Source organism: Gigantopelta aegis, chromosome 12, assembly GCF_016097555.1.
Source record: "Gigantopelta aegis isolate Gae_Host chromosome 12, Gae_host_genome, whole genome shotgun sequence".
NCBI classification, from domain to species: Eukaryota; Metazoa; Mollusca; class Gastropoda; order Neomphalida; family Peltospiridae; genus Gigantopelta; species Gigantopelta aegis.
In genome coordinates, this window is record NC_054710.1 from 35,232,503 (window position 1) to 35,255,425 (window position 22,923).

Consider the following 22,923-nt stretch of genomic DNA (forward strand, 5'->3'; position numbering starts at 1 on the left):
GGAAATGAAATCGGAAAAAATTGTAGAAACTTAAAGAAATTTATCTTCCTAACCGTTTAAGGAGTTTTAGACTATTAACTACTCAGTTGCCCCCCCCCCCCCCCTCCCCACCCCCAACAAAACATCCTAGCTACGGTCATGTTGATATGTAAAGCAGATATATATTTTTCATGGAAATCTGGCGTAAACTAAGTCAATCGCTCGGCGCTAACGTTCTCTAGACTGATTTTTACGCTACACAGTAAACCGAATTAGCACTTCGAGAACCAATCAAATAGTTCGAGAACGTTAGCGAAATGTTTTCTCGCTGAATTTGCGTCAGTTTGATTAGTAGTTACCGAATGCACTCGTGTATTAGATTGCATGTGAATTAATGGAGTTTCCGAATACACTCGTGTATCAGAGTGCAAGTCAATTAATGCAAAGACCCACAAGCTCAACAGAAAACAACATTACAATAATGTATAAAAAATAAAACGAAATAAAATGAAATCAAACTAAATAAAAGTAATTAAAATAATATAAAATAAAATAAATAAGTAAATAAAATAATAATATAAATAAATGCTAAATAAAATTAATAATACAAATTAATAAAATTATGTGGGTATGCCATCATGGGACAATTTTATTACGTTGTCAAAAAGGGAAGTGGGTAGAAACTGGATTATTGAGTTTTACACTTTTCTATCAGTAGCAAGGGATCTTTTATATGCACCATCCCACAGACAGGATAGCACATACCACGGCCTTTGATATACCAGACATGGTACATTGGCTGGAACGAGAATGGGCCCACCGACGGGAATCGATCCCAAACGGACCGCGCATCAAGCGAACTTTGACACATGGTATAAAGTTTGTTTGTTTTGTTTTACGACACCACTAGAGCACATTGATATATTAATCATCGGCTATTGTATGTCAAACATTGGGTAATTTTGTATGCACCATGCCACAGGCAGGATAGCACATACAACGGCCTTTGGTATATATACCAGTCGTAGAGCACTGGCTGGGATGTTGTATATCTGAAGCAATATACAGAGTTTTCATGCTTCAAACTTGATAAATAATTAGAAATATGCAACTCACACACACACACACACACACACACGCGCGCGCGCGCGCGCGTGCGCACACAGACACACAAACGAAACAAACACGCTAACTCAGGAGTCATTTTTTACATATTTAATCACCAATAACAACAATTCCATCCCCAAATAAAATTACTACATGAAACTTTGAAGCTTTATTTCGGTACACTCAGACCGTCAAACGACATCATATGAGGAATTATTGTACAATGGCTATTTACAGTGACAAGGTGACAGCAGGAGTTCTTCGTAGAATATATACAGAATTCGTCACGAGTGGGGTTTTTAATAAAGAAAGAAATAAATGTTTTATTTAATGACGCACTCAACACATTTTATTTACGGTTATATGGCGTCAGACATATGGTTAAGGATCACAAAGATTTTGAGAGGAAACCCGCTGTCGCCACTACATGGGCTACTCTTTCCGATTAGCAGCAAGGGATCTTTTATTTGCGCTTCCCACAGGCAGGATAGCACAAACCATGGCCTTTGTTGAACCAGTTATGGATCACTGGTCGGTGCAAGTGGTTTACACCTACCCATTGAGCCTTGCGGAGCACTCACTCAGGGTTTGGAGTCAGTATCTGGATTAAAAATCCCATGCCTCGACTGGGATTCGAACCCAGTACCTACCAGCCTTTAGACCGATGACCTACCATGACGCCACCGAGGCCGGGCTAAGGGCCTATTAAATTCTTAAGTGTCTCATTTTCCTACAACTATTCCTAGCACGGATAGGAAACATACAGTAAGGTTATTCACATACCCGGTATATTTTTACAAAAATAAATGAAGGAAATGTTTTATTTAACGATGCACTCAACACATTTTTATTTCTGGCTATATGGCGTCAGACAGGAAGGGATTTTTTATATGCACCATCCCACAGACAGGATAGTACATACCACGGCCTTTGTTACACCAGTTGTGGAGCACTGGCTAGATCGAGAAATAGCCCAATGGGTCCACCGACAGGGATTGATCTCAGACTTACCTCACATCAAGCGAATGCTTAATCCACTGGGCTATATCCCGCCCCACTTTTACAAAAATTGAAAATGAAAATTACAAATAACAAATTGTAAATATACCCTGTTCATTTAGATAATGGATTAATCCATCATATTCATATTTAATTTTCAGTGTCTGCATAAGAAGGCATTTATTTAGCTGAAATTAACATTACATATAAAATGGAAAATCTACCCTGATAAAATTGAAATCTGAAGTTTATAATTTTTGCAAAATCTACCTCAGCATATATAGTACATGTGCAGCTTTGGTGCAATCTAAAGCCCTGGCATTAGCCAAATATCATGTACCACATTGTTAGGTCAGTTGTTCGGTCATTTAACCCTCACCGTACCTGTAGGCAGTGCCGGATTAACAACGTAGCAGATGTAGCAAATGCTACGGGCCCCGCGCTTTCAAGGGCCCCGCGGATCTCCCTTTTTTTTTTTTTTTTTTTTTTTTTTTTTTTAGTTTAAAAACTTTATACAGCACGAGCGCGGCGAGCTAAAAGTGAAGGGCGTGTGCAATCGATAGATAGAAATTCTGTCCCGGCATAAAAATGCATGCGCTACTGTGTTGTCATTGGTAATTTGATAATCTAAGCCTGAATCACACTTGTCTACTGGCCTAAACTTTGACCCACGTTTTCGGGGCATACATGCAGTTACATTACATATAGTTTAATGGCATTTGCACTGGTTTTTAATACTGTTGGCAAGATTCCTTTTGTTTCGATAATACATCTGACTGATTGTTCAAACATTAAGGTGTGATTATGTTGTATGTAAAGCTATGATAATAGTGTGTGTGTGTGTGGGGGGGGGGGGGGGGGTTACTTTTGTAACTAGCCAGTAGTATGGGCCTATGCTATGTTTTGCTACGGTCCCCGCAGTTGCTTAATCCGGCTCTGCCTGTAGGTGGTAGATTATGAATTAACCCACGATTATATATTCATGTTTACATATCTGATACAGACGTTAACCCCCCCCCCCCCCCCAAAAAAAAAAAAAAAAAAAAAAAAACCTCACACGAGGAATTACGGATTATCTGTCCCTCGTGAATTAATGCTGTAAAACCCTCGCCAGAGGATCGGGTTTACAACATTAATTCACTCGGGACAGATACTCCGTAATTCCTCGTAGCTCGTTAGTTATTCTCTAATTATTCACGTATTATTAATATTGTGTCACGTTTACAAACGATTAACTTTACAGCGTTGTTTGTAGTCCGATACATCTGTCATAAACTCAGTTGCCGAGTTGACGGCAGGTGTATCGGACTACGTAAACCGTCAAAACATCGCAAGTACAGATTAGAAGAAACAAAACAAAAAAACACATTGAAAAACGCTCATTTATAAAACTGATTTGTATTACTTAATATTTTATTAAATGCTCGTTACAATAACACAGATCTATATTTGACATAATTTACTTGGGAATTAGGCCTATTCGTTCATATTTATGTTTATTTCCCGCGGAAACATATCAGATGGTAGTGGGGGAGTACAAAACATTGTATAGAAGTAGAAACAAAAGTAGATGGAATTTAAAATATTCATCACGCCTCTGTCGCCAAATACATGTATATCTCTTTTCGTCGGCTCCGGATAAGTAGGTTACATTGAAGGTTGTACTATACCAAATAAATTCACATAGGCGACCATGTTAACGTTTGTATTTAGAAAACAAAAACAAAACCTATATGCAATATTATATCAACCAAAAATGACCCATACATATCCGTACTATAACGCCTACCTCAAAGTATTAAGGGAAGAAAATGGTACTCATTTTCGATACAACCAGATATTTTTACAACACCCCTAGTTTCGTACAAAATTTGAGTACCTTTTACAGGTACCCCATACATGTTTCACGCTCAAGCCTATTTGACACAGTTGTACTAGATGAAATAAAATTGCATACATGTTTTGCTCAGATGAAACTATTTTATTTGTTTTACAACTAATACACACACATTTATCACCAATCACAGGACTTGTAGTGTTAGGTTCTCTATCAACAGTTCCGTGCACCTCGAACTTTGACCCAGCCGGAAGTTATTAGGTTTAGTACTACCTGAAGGAAGGGTCCTTCCTCAAAACAAAAACATGTGCTAAATATGTATGGCCGATGAGGACACGACACAGGACCACCTCATCCTTCCTAATGTGGAATGCTTGTGTTTAGACACCGTAGCATACACGTTACCATGCTTTTGACCAGGGTCGTAGCTAGCGGGAGGAGTGGGGGGGGGGGGGGGGGGGGAGCAAGGAAATAAAATCCGGAAAAAATTATAGAAACTTATACAAAATTCTCTTCCTAACCGTTTAAGGAGTTTTAGACTATTAACTACTCAGTTGCCCTACCCCCCCCCCACCCCACCCCCCCAACAAAAAATCCTAGCTACGGCCCTGTTGATGTGTAAAGCAAAGATATATTTTCCATGGACATCTGACGTAAATTAATTCAACCGATTGTCGGTAACGTTCTCTAGAATGATGTTTACGCTACACAGTAAACCAAATTACCAGTTCGAGAACCAATGAAATAGTTCCCGAACGTTAGCGAAACGTTTTCTCGATGAATTTGCAGCTGTATGATTAAGACTTTCCGAATACACTCGTGTATTAGATTACATGTCAGTTAAAGACAGAAATGTTTTATATAACGACGCACTCAACATATTTTATTTACGGTTATATGACGTCAGACATATGGTTAAGGACCACACATAGATATTGTGAGAGGAAACCCGCTGTCGCCACTTCATGGGCTACTCTTTTTGATTAGCAGCAAGGGTTCTTTTATATGCACCATCCCACATACAGGGTAGTACATACTACGGCCTTTGATATACCAGTCGTGGTGCACTGGCTGGAACGAGAAATAGCCCAATGAGCTCACCGACGGGGATCGATCCAAGACCGACCGTGTATCGAGCGAGCGTTTTACCACTGCCCCCTCATGTTAATTAATGCAAAGACCCACTATCTCACCAAACAACAACAACAACATTACAGTAATTGATACAAATAAAATGAAATAAAATGAAATAAAATAACAAAAATTAAAAGAAAAATAAATAAGTAGATAAAATAATAATATAAATAGATGCTAAATTCAATTAATAATACAAAATTAATAAAGTTATGTGGGTATATCATCATGGGACAATTTTATTACGATGTAACAAGGGAAGTGGGTAGAAACTTGATAACTTATGGACGAGTTTTACACGCATTTGTTTCAGTTGCACGCTAGCCGGTTTTACGTTTTAATGTTAGTTATTGAAATAGAATCACTTTTCTATTAGTTAAATAAAATCGTCGTTGACGGGCCACTGACACATGGTATAAGGTGTGTTTGTTTTGTCTTACGACACCACTAGAGCTCATTGATATATTAATCATTGGCTATTGGATGTCAAACATTTGGTAATTTTGACATATAGTCTTATAGAGGAAAACCGCGACATTTTTCCATTAGTAGCAAGGGATCTTTTGTATGCACCATCCCACAGACAGGATAGCACATACCACGGTCTTTGATATACCAGACATGGGGCACTGGCGGGAACGAGAATGGGCCCACTGACGGAGATCGATCCCAAACCGACCGCGCATCAAGCGAACCCTGTATCACTCGGGTATGTCCCGTCCCCGACACATGGTATATGCAAATTACATATTTTTGTTAAAGAAACCTTTGTTCGTTTCACTGTGTGAAAATCCGCACACAAAAGCCACTGACTGTAGATAGCCGATACCCACTGGACAAAATGAGCTGGGAAGGAAGGAAATGTTTTATTTAACGACGCACTCAACACATTTTATTTACGATTATATGGCGTCGGACATATGGTTAAGGACCACGCAGATATTGAAGGAGGAAACCCGCTGTCGCCACTTCAAGGGCTACTCTTTTCGATTAGCAGCAAGGGATCTTTTATATTATGCACCATCCCATAGACAGAATAGCACATACCACGGCCTTTGATATACCAGTCGTGGTGCACTGGCTGAAGCGAGAAACAGCCCAATGGGACCACCGATGGGATTCGATCCCAAACCGACCGCGCATCAAGCGAGCGCTTTACCACTGGGCTATGTCTCGCCCTGTAAATGAGCTGGTGTGACTTTCCAAAACAATGTGGGTGGGGCTAAAAAGTGAGTTTTGTTTTCAAAATGGCCGACAGTGTTACTCTATACACTAATACCTTGACAAAAGATCAAAAATAGACAGTCGGAAATACAAAGAGAAAAAATGTCAGAGTATTGTTGTTGTTTTTTGTTTTGTTTTTTTGTTTGTTGTTATTCTTTTGTTTTTATTAGTAGTATTTTATAGTATTTATTATCACACGCTGTATTGCTGTATATATCTGGAGACCCCCCCCCCCCCCCCCCCCCCCCCCAGTTTGTTTTGTTTAACGACGCCACTATAGCGCATTTATTCATTGATCATCGGCTATTGGATGTCAAACAGTTGGTCAGGGTTCGTACACCTTGGGCTTTTCCAAAACTTTCCATAGCCCACAAATCCAAATTTCCAAAACCATTTCCAAGCAAACTCAATCACAACAAAGTGATTTTTGCAGTTTTTAGACATGTTTGTCAGAGTTAAAACTTTTGCCTTGACTAAGCTGCGTGTACATGTAGGATTACTATTAGTAAAAAAAATAATGTAATTTAATTTGGCGTTTTAAAATGCAGTTTTATTCTTGGAGTGGACATGACTATGATGATATGTACGGCAGATTGCCAGAAATAGAATTTAAAATATTCACTACACCTCATGCACTACGCCAAATGCATGTATGTCTCTTTTCGTCAATTCCGGACAATTTGCTCACATTGAAGGTTGTACTATACCAAATAAAACCCCATAGGCAACCATGTTAACGTGTGTGTTTAAAAACACTATATGCAATATTATATCAACCAAAATATGACCCATAAATATCCGTACCCCAACCCCTACCTCAAAGTATTAAGTGACAAAAATGGTACTAATTTTGAGTATAACCAGATGTTTTTACAACACCCCTAGTTACGCACACAATTTTGAATACTTTTTTACAGGCACCCCATAAATGTTTCACACACAAGCCTACTTGACACAATTGTACTAGATGAAATAAAATTGCATACATTGGGGTGGGGTGGGGGGGGGGGGGGTGCAAGGAAATGAAATCCAGAACAAATTGTAGAAACTTAAAGAAATTTCTCTTCCTAACCGTTTAAGGAGTTTTAGACTATTAATTACTCAGTTGCCCCCCCCCCCCCCCACCCCCCACCCCCCAACAAAACATCCTAGCTACGGTCCTGTTGATATGTAAAGCAGAGATATTTTTTTCCATGGAAATCTGGCGTAAATTAAGTCAATCGCTTGGCGCTAACGTTCTCTGGACTGATTTTTACGCTACACAGTAAACCGAATTACCAGTTCGAGAACCAATCAAATAGTTCGAGAACGTTAGCGAAATGTTTTCTCGCTGAATTTGCGTCAGTTTGATTAGGAGTTTCCGAATACACTCGTATATTAGATTGCATGTGAATTAATGGAGTTTCCGAATACACTCGTGTATCAGAGTGCAAGTCAATTAATGCAAAGACCCACAAGCTCAACAGAAAACAACATTACAATAATTTATGAAAAATGAAATGAAATAAAATGAAATCAAACTAATTAAAGTAATTAAAATAATATAAAATAAAATAAATAAGTAAAAAAAATAATAATATAAATAAATAAATGCTAAATAAAATTAAGGTCACTTAAGAACAACACTAATTAGTGCTAATTACACTTTTATTTGACATGAAAGCTACAAGAGGGGAATCTAATGCAAAATGTAGAGGATGGTCCCCTGATCAAGAAACAACAACTTAAGAAGAGAATATGTGGTGGTAAGGTCACTTACGAAGAGGTCAAAGGTCGTGGAATGGGATTTCCGCACTTAATTAATGCTTAATTAGAAAATGCCACATGATACTCAAACGATACAAACATGAAACTTGTATCAGATGAACATGAAGTGAGATACATTATAAACTGCGAAACAGTTTTCCACTCTTACCATTTCATTTGACCTCAATCAACAAAAACTGTAAAAAAAAAAAAAATACCCATTTGACCCTCCCCCCCCCCCCCCCCCGACTAATTACACTTTTATTTGACATGCTACCTACAAATGGCTATTTCCCGTTCCAGCCAGTGCACCACGACTGGCATAACAAAGACGTTGGTATGAGCTATTCTGTCTGTGGGATGGTGTATATAAAAGATCCCTTGATACTAGTTGACAACTGTATCGGGTTTCCTACTCCAGTCTCCGAATCATACGTTAGACTGAAATTGTACCAAACTGCTCTTGAGGGTGGGGTTACAATTTGATCTGTAGTGTCCAAAGGCAAAATGATTGCCGGTATCATCATTTCATAAACTAGACAGGTGTCCGGGTGCACTGATCGCCAGTACAGGCACGGCGTAAGCAAGTACACCTTGGGGAAGTGTGTGTGGGGGGGGGGGGGGGGGGGGGGGGGGGGGGGCAGGGGACAGATTGGGGGCTCAAGACGAAGCTTCTAGCAGGGTGTGCACTTTACGGTCGCCCGATCGCCCATGGCGAGTCAAAATAGCGTCGGGCAAGTCAAAACCTTATCACGTGCCGAAAATTTCCGCATATTGTATTATGTATCAAAATGCAAATAACTAATGTTTGTAAGAGATCAGAAAGTTATTTTTTATTTTTTGTTTTAAACTGGTTTCCTATTAGTATCTGCGCAACCAAACACATATAGGACATAATAGCGATTAATTCCCCAGTCTATCCTGTCCGTCTCTACTTTCCATTTAGTTACAATAGGGACAACTCGTCACATTCCACACACTATGTTTCGCAGAAAGATTTTGTTTAGGTCTCACTACACAGAATTGAGAACATTTCCGTCTGGGTTTTTTTTTGCTATATGACCGCATCTGGCTGTAGTATCGGTCTGAATAGGTGATTCATTAACCGATTCACTCCGGCTGTTTCTTGCGCTATACACCCATGTCCCAAAAGGTCAATGCACAATATTACAAAATAACATGGGCAAAATACAGCCAGAAGGCTTACCATTAAACATACATATTGTTTTAATTCTGGAAGTGAATATGTGAACCATAACATATGTCACAATTAAGAACTATAGTGGACCGTGATCAATCAACTCTCAACCGGAAGTCAACTGTGTAGTGAGACCGAAGGGTCCACCAGAATAACTTGTGTCCGTGACGTCACAGTTGAATTTTACAATATATACTTGTGTATGTGTATATGAAGGGTCCACCAGAACAACTTGTGTCAGTGATGCCACTTTTTTAATAAGGTGATGTGTTTGAATTGAAATCTGTATTCGTGGACTATTTATGCCAAAGAAAGCATGATTTACCAACTAATTCATACAAACAAATTGAAGTGAACACACATAGAAACCCACAAATTCATACAAATAAAACTGAAGTGAAAAATATGATATGAGTAATTCCATAAACGTTTGAATGCAGTGGTCAATAACGGTAGAAGGAATAGTAACACTTAACACGCTCGCGTACAAACACATACGGATGGTGAGAGAGAGAGAGGATGGAGAGAGAGAGAGAGAGAGAGAGAGAGAGAGAGAGAGAGAGAGAGAGAGAGAGAGAGGGGGAGAGAGAGGAAACACACGGAGAGACAGAGAGAGAGGGGGGGAGAGAGACGAGAGAGGAGGGAGGACAGGAGAGAGGAGAGAGAGAGAGAGAGAGAGGGACAGAAGGGTCGGGTATCACAGGCTGAAATGTTTTCTGTTTGTTTTTCTGCTTAGTTACCTGTATACAAATATTTAATATTTATACTGGTCACACGTAGAGTACTTTATTTTAATCTGAGTGATATATACTTCACGTACAATCATAAATCTCATCTTTAAAACGTCTGCGCTGTTGTGCATGTGTCCTCATTTCAGCCCATGCTACCTGACTTCAAATACCCGGTGAAAATGCTTGACAGCTAAACCACTTGACAACAGATAACGTTTCTTGTTTGTTTTTCTGCTTAGTCGCCAGTGTACAAGCATATATACTCAGCGTCACTATTGAAGGGTCACTCATATTGTTAGTACTACGCGTTAGCCATGCCCGTCAAACACACTTATTATCAAAGAAGGAATGTATGGCCTTCATGGATTAGGCCCAGAGTGAGGTTTCATAAGTAGCATATGAATTTCAATATGAGTAATGGTACTTCCGGTTAGAGGCCACAGCAAAATTGTAAATTTATGCAAACACATGTACCTACTATCACCCCCCAAAATGGGTTGTCTTAACGCACCCATGTCTGAAATTCTGTATGTTGTGCCCGTGCAATGCGTTCTCACCATGGGTGTCAAAGTGTGCATGATTGCCATCCACATATTCACGCACACTTCAGTTGAAAATGCGTCGTGTTTTGACTAATGTTGAGAAGGGCAATGGAGTAGGTTGGATACAGGTTCAACACAGTCAACGAGAAGTCACGAGGCATTTTAATGTCAGTGAGAGTGTGATTGGGTGGATGAGGCAACGACTTCAAATGACTTCAAATGACTGGATCCGTTTCCTATGCACAAAGACCAGGGCCAGCATTAAGCAAAGCAAAAACACGAAGCATTGTAAACTGGTGGGGTCAGTATGGACTACTAAGTAGAGGGTCTTAAATCAATCCTATTTAATATGTAATAAACATCACAACATTCAATATAAACATTTCTTTCATAAATCTGCCGATTGAGACACGACCCCCCCCCCCCCCCCCCCCCCCCACCCCTACACACACACCTTAGCAAGATGACATTCTAAAGGACAGTTATATATCAAACTAGAAATATGGTTAATGTGCGAAAACCATAAAGTATAATCTACGTTTTCTATCAGGCCCGTAGCGAGCCATATTTGCCGGTGGGGGGGGGGGGGGGGGGGGGGGGGGGGGTGCCTTGAGATGTTGGGCGGAATTAAATTTATATGATGGGTGCCGAATCTAGCGCCCAAAGTGCGCGAGGTCTAGGGGGTTTCGGGGGCATGCTTCCCCGGAAAAGTTTTCAATGTAGATGCTCAGAGGTGCATTCTGGAGCTATTTGTGATGGGGTTTTTTATATTTTATATCAGGTATTTTGAGGTCGAAGCGCGTACATTTTTAGATAAGACTTCAAGAGCAGCAGTAAACTTTAACTACATTAAATGTGGGACACGTTGTCTTGTTACATTACTGTAAAACCGTTAACATTGAATAATGTACTTAATTGAGTATATTGCATATGTGTATGGGTAGAAGAAACGCACATATATGGAACATGCATATACTTACATACTGGGTATATCTCGTACACTATTTTATGATAATTTCTAAATACGCCAATATATACTTTATGTCTGATCCGATCATGCATGTCCACGGTAGAAATCACCAGCTGTGATATTTAATTTCACGCTTATGTTCAAGTATTTTGTTGAAAAACATATTTGGAACGACTAGTGATCAGTTTAATTAGAAAAAAGAGTTGTCCCATCTTCATTCGTCGAGGGTACAATGTCGAGAATTTGGGCATTTAAAAAAAAAAAAAAAACCCAACTCTAAATTCGGGTAAAACTCAGGCTGACCACCCACCCCACCCCCAGAAAAATTGGAGCCCGTACGCCTGTGAGGGGCTGTATGATGAGTATAATGTTATCATTAACAGACAAGAATTCATAGTTTGTGAAAAGAGGAATTTAGAAAAATAACAATTGAATTACTAAACGCGCGCATGGTAAAAAATACCCCATCAATGTGTTTAAAGTTTGGTATTGGGCATAGCTTTCGTTTACTATTTGGTGTATTGACGGCATTGGAATCGCTTTCGTGAATAATATTTAAGTCAGTTGCTTCCCCTTGATTGTTAATTCGACAAAGGTATTGCAATCGAAGTTCCACCAATTACTGTATTCGAGACCGAATGAAATATATGACATATTTAACATATTTACAGTACCGGTATCAATCATATGCCAGGCACGGTTTGAGTTGAGAACGCATTCGACATTGTCAGCTGTTAAATAAAGTAATCTTTAAACAACATGCAATATGAAAACACATTCGCTGAACGCAACAAAGTCAATAGCCATATTTAACTGACATTTTATTATTTTTGAGGTGATCGTAGTTGATCAAGATATTTCGTAAACGTATTTATTTTATTGACCAGTTATATTATACTTTTTTTTTCCGTAAGAAAAGCGTCCATTGTTTGGCAGCTCTTGGCTGCACGTGTCTGTCAGAGTGTTCGTATGTGTCCGCCAGTGTTTGTGTCTGTCAGAGTGTTTGTGTGTGTCTGTCAGTGTGTTTGCGTGTGTCTTTGAGTGTGTTTGCATGTGTCTGTAAGTGTGTTTGTGTGCGTCTGTGATTGTGTTTGTCTGCCAGTGTTTGTGTGTGTCTGTCAGTGTGTTTGTTTGTGTCTGTCAGTGTGTGTGTCTGTGATTGTTTTGTGTGTGTCTGCCAATGTGTTTGTGTGTGTCTGACAGTGTGTTTGTGTGTGAATGCCAGTGTGTTTGTGTGTGTCTGTCAATGTGTCTGCGTGTGTCTGTCAGTGCGTTTGCATGTGTCTGCGTGTGTGTCTGTCAGTGTGTTTCTGTGTGTCTGTCGGTGTATTTGCCTGTGTCTGTGAGTGTGTGTTTGTCGTATGTATGAGAGTTTGCGTGTGTCTGCGTGTCTGTCAATGTGTTTTTGTCTTATGTGTCAGTGTTTGCATGTGTATCTGAGTGTGTTTGTGTGTCTGTGAATGTGTTTGTATCGTATGTGTGTGTTTGCATGTGTATCTGAGTGTGTTTGTGTGTGTGAATGTGTTTGTGTCGTATGTGTGTTTGCATGTGTATCTGAGTGTTTGCGTGTCTGTGAGTGTGTTTATGATTTAGTGTTTGCATGTGTGTATGTTCATGTGTTTGTTTTTGTGAGTATGTATCTGTACGTTTGTGTTTGTGTATTAAGTATGCATATGTATGCATGTGCGAGTCTTTGCGTCTGTGAGTGTGTTTGCGGGTGTGTAAGCCTATGTATGTCCATGTGTTTGTGTTTTTTATGTGCGTGTTTGTGTGTCTTTGTGTATCTGTCTACAGATGCGCGTGCGTGCTTGCGTGCGTGTGTGTGTTTTCGGAAGACAAGGGTTAGAGAGTCCAAACATCCGCCCCGAATCATCGCCTGTATCACAAATGCATGTCACATTATGATTATTTTAAGCATTATTGGTTTAGAGTCACTTGATACAAATATTTAGTAGTTTAATAATCATTGTCACTATTAAGCAAGCAATATAATTTTAATGCATAAAGCAAAATAAAATGGTCTACCTATCTACCCCCCCCCCCCCCCCCCCCCCCCCTCCACCTTTCCCGTACGAAATCATATTTACAGCAACACGTCAGCGAACAGTTGTGTAGAAGTCAGTTTTGTTGAGCAGTGAGATTCGCACTAAAAATAGAAACATGAGTTCGACCCGTACCACCTTTTCAATGGTTAAGGTAGTTTTAGGGATAGGGTTAGTCTTTAGAGCCTTTGATATAGAGGGGTACGGATCGAACTCTTTTCTTTTTACATGTACCCTATACATGTTACAAGCACAAGTCTACTTGACACAGTGGTACTAGATGAAATAAAATTGCATACATCTTTTGCCCAGATGAAACTCACATTTATCACCAATCACAGGACTTGTGGTGTTCACTTCTCTATCAAAAGTTTGGTGCACCTCGAACTTTGACCCAGCCGGAAGTTATTTGGTTTAGTACTACCTAAAGCACCATGATCACAGTGCAGGGGGCACTGTCAGTATGTTTGTGAAGGGATGTTCCACAATGAAGTTGGAAAGTATAAAGGTATGTAATATAAATTATGATAAGTAATCTGTATTTACCATCCACAATTATAGGCTTTACATAACTTGAAAGCACTGTAGTAGACAGCAATCTCATCCAGATTGGTATGTGGGGTGGGCACCCATTCCCCCAGTGTTTTATTTGTGCAGGGGGTGGCACTGGTGGGGGATCCGATGGGAGTGGGGGTGGGCAACCAACATTTTAGAAAAGAAACTTATAAAGGCAAACAAATTCCTGATTGGGGATGGAGCACTGCCGTCACACACACACACACACACACACACACACCACATACCCCCCCCCCCCCCACCCCCCCCCCCCCCCACACACACACTTACCAATCCCCTGCGGCAAATGATAATCTTCTCAAGATAATTTTTAAGGCCTAAAAGTTTAGTTTCACCGTATCACTGATATTGTTTAAAATTATATATTATAACATTAAATAATTACTCCGTATGTAACAACAATATCAGTACATTGCATGAATGAAATAAAATAAAAAAAACTGCTGAATGTTGTCAATTGTGATTCAGTTTGTTAACATTTTCTTTCAATTACACAAAGAGAGTGCGGCACACAAGACTGCTGTCCTAAAGAAAATGGGAGAAGAAGCTACCCCAGGGACAACATAATAATTATAATTTAATTACAACAGTTTGTAATAAAACTAAAACAAGTTCTGTTTCCTTCATTTGTGTTGTTATTATCGTTTGTATGATATGGTAACATGTTTTTAAAGTGCAATTTAAGTAAGTTCCTTTGTTTAACGAAATTCGGTCACGGGCCATTCAAATGTTGTACGGGCGAGTCGAAGTGCTGCTGTAAGTGGCCCGATTGACCAGTCAAAAAACCCCCACAAATGCATACCCTGTTGGTACCATGTGACTTCGAGGCTACCACTCCTGTTATTGGTGATAAATGTGATAGTGTTTCGCATGATTAAATGTCGATTCATCTGGCCAGTATATTCCTGTAATTTATTTTGAACTAGTGTCAATTTACCAACCACCATTGTGCTTGAATCCTGTGCGGGGTCCTACTAACAATAAAATTACATTTGTTTTTTTGCCGAACTAGGGTAGTCATAGACACTACCCGTTATGTCTGAAATGAGCAGCTTGATTCCTTCCCCCCAATTGACTATAATGATGAATGGTGGTACTATTTATATCCGGTGGGAGGGGCTAAGCGCTCGCCTAATGTACCGTCGGTCTGGGATCAATTCCTGTCAGTGATCCCATTGTTGGGCTATTTCTCGTTCCAGGCAGTGCACCACGATTGGTATATCAAAGGCAGTGGTATATGCTATCCTGTCTATGGGATGATGCATATAACGAATCATTGCTAATAATGGATATAATTACCGGGTTTCCTTTCTAAGACTATATGTTAAAATTACCAGATGTCTGACATTCAGTAGCAGACGATTAATAAATCAATATTCTCTAGTGGTGTCGTTAAACTAAACACACTTTAACTTTCAATAGCTGGTGATTAATAAATCAATATTCTCTAGTGGTGTCATTAAACTAAACAAACTTTAACTGCCAATAGCTGATGATTAATAAATCAATATGCTCTAGTGGTGTCATTAAACTAAACAAACTTTAACTGCCAATAGCTGGTGATTAATAAATCAATATGCTCTAGTGGTGTCATTAAATTAAACAAACTTTAACTGTCAATAGCTGGTGATTAATAAATCAATATTCTCTAGTGATGTCGTTAAACTAAACAAACTTTAACTGTTAATAGCTGGTGATTAATAAATCAATATGCTCTAGTGGTGTCGTTAAACTAAACACACTTTAACTTTCAATAGCTGGTGATTAATAAATCATTATGCTCTAGTGGTGTCGTTAAACTAAACAAACTTTAACTGTCAATAGCTGACGATTAATACATCAATATTTTCTAGTGGTGTCGTTAAACTAAACACACTTTAACTTTCAATAGCTGGTGATTAATAAAACAATATTCTCTAGTGATGTCGTTAAACTAAACACACTTTAACTTTCAATAGCTGACGATTAATAAATCATTATGCTCTAGTGGTGTCGTTAAACTAAACAAACTTTAGCTGTCAATAGCTGACGATTAATAAATCATTATGCTCTAGTGGTGTCGTTAAACTAAACACACTTTAACTTTCAATAGTTGGTGATTAATAAATCAATATTCTCTAGTGGTGTCGTTAAACTAAACAAACTTTAACTGTCAATAGCTGGTGATTAATAAATCATTATGCTCTAGTGGTGTCGTTAAATAAACACACTTTAACTGCCAATAGCTGGTGATTAATAAATCAATATGCTCTAGTGGTGTCGTTAAACTAAACAAACTTTAACTGCCAATAGCTGATGATTAATGAATCAATATGCTCTAGTGATGTCGTTAAACAAAACAAACTTTAACTTCCAATAGCTTATGATTAATACATCAATATGCTCTAGTGATGTCGTTAAACAAAACAAACTTTAACTGCCAATAGCTGATGATTAATACATCAATATGCTCTAGTGATGTCGTTAAACAAAACAAACTTTAACTGTCAATAGTTGATGATTAATACATCAGTATGCTCTAGTGATGTCGTTAAACTAAACAAAGTTTTAACTTTATTTCCATGGTGCATAATATGTCGATTGATATTCTGCATGTAGGCGTTTTAGTCACGTGTTATTATTGTTGCCTATGGTATCCGACTTGGTGGGATACACCCTGTACTATGGCCTATAAATAACCTATTTAGATAACACTCTATCCCGTCTGTCTTGTCACATCTTGGGCAGTTACAAGTTTCTCGGTTAAGTATTGCATGTTGACCTGATATGATATAAATATGTGTATGTTTTAGACAGTGCTGTTCACTACCTAACCGTACTTTTACCTTATTCCCTCTGTTTCCGATCGTCTGTTTGTCCTCACAACGGGCTTTCTTGTCAGCTTGGTAGCGAAATATTTCCTGTTTGTTTCGCTATTATCCTGTTCAATTATTTAGACCCAAAGTTGTTTGCAAATGTTACGTTTATTTCCTATTCGATATTTGTTTTCTTTGCATTTACATGAAAACAAACCCAAACCCCGACAGGTTTTATATACAAATCATCATATAAAATGCACGAAGTTGACTTAATTCCACTTTTTAAAAATCTCTGTGTGTTCGGAATGCACGTTATTTCTCCTATAAATAACTAAGGTCATTTGCATATCAAAAGATTGGGATCTGAGGCTACGTGAAGGTCATTATAGCTTGTTTCACTAAATCAAGGTTATTATTGTTTTGCAGTGTGTAACAGCATTGTGTAATCTTTCCGTTAAACATAGATGTAAACAAACATAACATGTAACCCTTTCTTGTAGGTGCATTATATTTAATCAATTTAGCTAATGTATTATGTATTTTTATTTTATTATATCAATTATATATTAGTATACCATACCTAACCTAACACAACTGAGGTGTAGCACAGTAATAAACACACACCTCACACACCGCAGGAATGTGCTTTCCAAATTTATAAATAAATTTAATGCAGGGCCGGACCCAGAGGACCAGGGGGGGGGGGGATAAAATGTCAAAGGCCACCAACATCAAATAATAATAAAAAATGTTATTTAATTTGCCTCTAAATTGGGAAACTCATATGTATATATATATATATATATATATATATATATATATATATATATATATATATATATATATTATTTATGGTGGTGCTAGGGGCTGGGGTTTGGGGGTGGGGTGTTACATTTGTAATGCGAAAACCAAAGGGCTATTGTTCGGACTCGTATGGGTTCAATCACTTTTTCATCCCGCAGACACAGCCCTGAATGTCCAAAATACGATAGCATTGCTTGGTCAATAACTTCATTATTTCGATCTATGACTGCACGTGCTATTGTAGCAATGTGTAAACCACGTAAAATACAAATTAGGTAGGGTATATAAAATTCATTGAAAATGTATTAGTCGACATTCTTGTTATTGTTATTTGAGGACAAATATGGGTAAATCGAAAAACACTTCAGTTGATGTAAAATCGTGTATTAAGAACGTTTTCGATTATTGTGAAGATGAATATCAGCGCGGTAGACCTAGGCATGCTTCTTATCGAATTGTCAATTGAGTTGCCGCTGCACTTAAAGTTTCGGTTTCAACAGTAAAAAGAACTGTGAAAAATCTAAGCTCTACGAATCCGAGCACAGAAATCACTGTTAAAAAACGCGACCGAAAAATCATCGATTTATTTGAAAAAGATGTTATTAGACGACGAGTTTACAGATTTTATAGAGAGGGCGAATTACCTACATTACATAAGATTAACGTGGCTTTAAGGGAGGAATGTGGAATCAACATATCCATATCAACTTTACGAAGAACACTCCATGACCTCGATTTTAAATACCAACATATGTCTACAACCGGAAAAGAAATTTTTGAGGACGCCAATATATCAGACAGGAGACTGTCTTATCTCCATGAAATATCCAGTTTACGAGAACAGGGGTATTTAATAGTGTATCAAGATGAGACCTGGGTGAATGTCAACCACACAACATCCCACAACTGGACAGATATCCACCCGGGCACAAGTACCGCCAATCACCTGCCGAAATTAGACGCTGCTGATAGAGTTCCTAAACTCTGTTCGGTGACTGGGAAGGGAAAAAGACTTATTATTTGTCATGCTGGCTGTGATAAATATGGATTGATAGATGGCTGTGAATTGATCTTTGAGGCTAAAAAACACAGACCGATACTATCATGGTGAGATGAATCATGACAATTTCATCAAATGGTTTGAAGAACAACTTATGCCTTCTCTACCAGAACCTTCTGTTATCGTCATGGATAACGCAAGCTACCACAACAAATTAACTGAGATTACACGATGTCCTACACTAAACGCTAAAAAGGAAGAAATTCAGTCGTGGCTACGAAACAAAAATATACCTTTTGAGAGTAACATGACAAAGCCAGTTCTTTATGAAATTGTGCACAGCAATTTGTTACTGATGATATTGCTGAACGCCATGGGCACTTGTGTCTAAGACTGCCGCCAAGACATTCTGAACTCAATCCGATAGAACTGATCTGGAGTCAAGTCAAAGGGCACATAGCTCGTCATAATGATGGTAAAATGACCACGGTGCGGAGAGAAACTTGCACATGCATTGAACTCTGTCACACCTACACACTTCTCTGACGCAGTTAAACATGTAATAAAGATCGAAGAAGATTTTAGAAAACAAAATAGTTTTATAAGAAATAAAATACCCCCTGTGATAGTCCCCTTAACGAAGATAGTGATGAAGAAATGAGTTTGTCGACTGATTAAGTTATTTCCCATACCCATCAGGAGTATTACGTTAATGTATGCATGAACGCTTTAACACCAAAAACAATTTATTTCCATATCATTCACTATCAAACAACCTAACAACCTATAAACTAATCGACTAGAAATGCATATAGACTACATATACATACGAGAGAAATGTTTATTTAACGACACACTCAACGCATTTGATATACGTTTATGTGGCGTCTGACAAAACGGTTAAGGAGCATTATGACAGTGAGAAAAAACTCGCTAACGCCACATGGGCCACTGTTTCCGATAAGCAATTTTGATAAGCAATAAGGGACGTTTTATATGCACCATCCCATAGACAGGATAGCACATACCACAGCCTTTATACATCAGTTGTGGTGCACAGGCTGGAACTAGACACAACCCAATGGGTCCACCATGTGGGATCGATCAGTCGGCCTACCATGAGCGAACGCTTTATCTCTGAGCTACGTCCCGCTCCATATACAAAAGAAGCCTTAAGTGGGGTTGGGGTTGTGCAGAGGGTCACACCTCCACCAATCGCATGCATACCATATTCTTCTTTCTCTCGTCCTATAACCATATAACCATAGATTAAAATATGTTGAGTGCGTCGTTACATAAATGACGTCTCTCTCTCTCTCTCTCTCTCTCTCTCTCTCTCTCTCTCTCTCTCTCTCTCTCTCTCTCTCTCTCTCTGTATGTATGTCTCTCCCTTCAGCGCGCGCGCTTGTGTATTTCACAATATAATTATAATATTTGATACATATTTTGATTTCAAACTGAGGTTTTGTCACTTGAACTCCCCACCTGAATCCGCGCCTGCTTCATGTTTACAGATATTTTCTTAAATATAGGTCATACTACGATTTGTGCGGATAGGACGATAGAACCGAACACTAGTTTGAAACGCACTATAGAATGATGCTTTTGATATGCAAATGACCTTAGTTATTTATAGGAGAAATAACGTGCATTCCGAACACACAGAGATTTTTAAAAAGTGGAATTAAGTCAACTTCGTGCATTGTATATGATGATTTGTATATAAAACCTGTCGGGGTTTGGGTTTGTTTTCATGTAAATGCAAAGAAAACAAATATCGAATAGGAAATAAACGTAACATTTGCAAAAAACGTTGGGTCTAAATAATTGAACAGGATAATAGTAATACGCATGTGACACGGAGATCTCCCTAATTTGCATACAACTTGTACCTTCTATGCAATTGGTTACGTTTTATATGTATATACATAATATGAACTACGTTTCAAAACGGACCTGGGTAGTGGGTAGCCCAAGTACTCTGACTGTAAGAGAGCTAGACGGACATTTGGACATAAATACGCTCTCATTACAGTCAGAGACCAACCTATGTATATGTTTGGCAATTCCTGACTACCAAACGGTAGGCAACGAGTCCCGCTCTAATACCACAACAATCCTATGTTTGACGTCAAATACCTTTACATCGATCACTTTCAAGTTAACTGATACAAAAAAATCCACATATTAATCACTAATACACATACTACAGAAAGAAACCCGACAACACCCACATTCAGCTACGCTTCGTGACACTCCGTCGCAACAATTACAAAGTGGCGACAGCGGGTTTCCTCTCTCAATATGTGTGTGGTCCTTAACTATATGTCTGACGCTATATAACTGTAAATAAAATGTGTTGAGTGCGTCGTTAAATAATTGTGTGTTTTTTTCTTTGTTTGAGATTACTTATTAATAAGAAACATATAGTCCATGAGCCAGAGGGGTCTGTCTGTACCATCTGGGGGGGGGGGGGGGGGGGGGGCAAATGCTCATAGTGATTTTTGTCAAGGCCTACATCCCGTGGGCTGGAAAATGTACGATAGCATTGTCGGACTCATAACTTTCTGTGTGTATCCACCCGTTTTGTAACCCTACTCCCATTTCCACAACAGTAATATTTTTACAGAATTGCTAAAGAGTGACTATATTAAAAGCACTGTAAAATATTTACCAGGGCATTAAGGAAATACAAAACCTGGACGATTGGGATTTATTGGATTGGGATTTATTGATGATTGAGATTTACTGATGATTGGGATTTATTGAATTGGGGAATTCAGATATTTTAACATATATTGGACTAGGGTATCATACAACACGCTTTCTGTAACGTTACAAAATACAGTTCACACAGTTTTATTTTCCAGTAGAAATTTCCATAAAAATAGGCTCATCACCTCAACTATTCTCTTTAAATGACAGGTTTAATACATACAAAACAGATAACTTATTTAATTAAAAACTCATAATTCAGTTTCTAACGTACTTTACATAATGACGTCCTATTTGACGTATGAAAGAAAGATATGTTTTATTTAACGACATACTTAACACATTTTATTTACGGTTATATGGCGTCAGACATATGGTTAAGGACCACACTGATATTGAGTGAGGAAACCTGCTGTTATTTTTTTTATTTGGGAGAGAGAGCGAGAGAGAGAGAGAGAGAGAGAGAGAGAGAGAGAGAGAGAGAGAGAGAGAGAGAGAGAGAGAGAGAGAGCGAGCGAGAGAAAGAGAGACGGATACAGGGACAGGGACAGATACAGGTAGGGATGACAGAGACAGGTAGACAGACATACATAGATAGAGACGCGTTGTTCATGGTTAACTCGCTAACCAGTATTGTCAAACTGTCTACAACATCTGAGGTCAGGTCAGGTCATGGTTTCTTGCGTGCACATTATGAGTGCAGGTGTTGACATTCACCGGCCCCTTCGTCCAGAACAGGAAAAGGTTTGTGGGTGGGTGGGAGAGGAAATCGCCCGCGCTGGCATGTGCAAGGGAGCACAAACAGCCCGACCAGGGTCGGTAGTGTGCGAGGGTACGCCTGTACAGGTAGACTATTTACAGAACAAAGACGCCCATCAAGTCATAGCTTGAACGTTTATAGGTCGCCAAATGCGAACTGATCGGCCAAAACGCGGCATAATACACTATCTAAACATACCTTTGGTCTGTCTTTGTGTGTAGACGTCTGACCGTACAGCAATTTTTTGTCTTAATCAAATAGAAGCGAAATATTTCCTACGTGTTCGTCGTTGCAATACGCCACGATCACCAAACACGGGGATTTCCCTAATTTGCATACAGCTTGTACTTTCTACACAGCCAGTGAAGACTGGAGAGGAATGAATGAATTAATGAAAATGAATGAGTGAATGAATGTTTAACGACATCGTCTTTTCGGTGTGAAAAAATGTAAAATTCATGAATATGATTATTTACAGCAGGGCTTCTAGATTATGGTAGCCACACTCCCATGGCTAGTGATATTCAATGTTGGGCTAGTAAATAACTAATATTACCATGCCCGACGGCTAGTGAAACAAATAGTCAAATGTTACAGTTAAGTCTATTTTGTAAATATGAATAGCCTGCCCCCAACCCAACCCCCAATGTTAGTGTTTTATTTTGTAAATATTTTGAATAGCCTGCCTCCACCACAACACCCAATGTTAGTGTTTTAAGCTGATTATTACTATTATTTATTTCAATTGTATTAAATTGAAG

At 38.8% G+C, this 22,923-nt stretch overlaps 1 protein-coding gene across 1 annotated transcript in view; it reads left to right on the plus strand.

The window, feature by feature from the left end:
* The window catches only part of LOC121386910 (BTB/POZ domain-containing protein 2-like), a 157,803-nt gene that overhangs the window by 113,532 nt on the left and 21,348 nt on the right, over positions 1 to 22,923 (plus strand). The gene's annotated exons all lie outside the window — the stretch shown is intronic.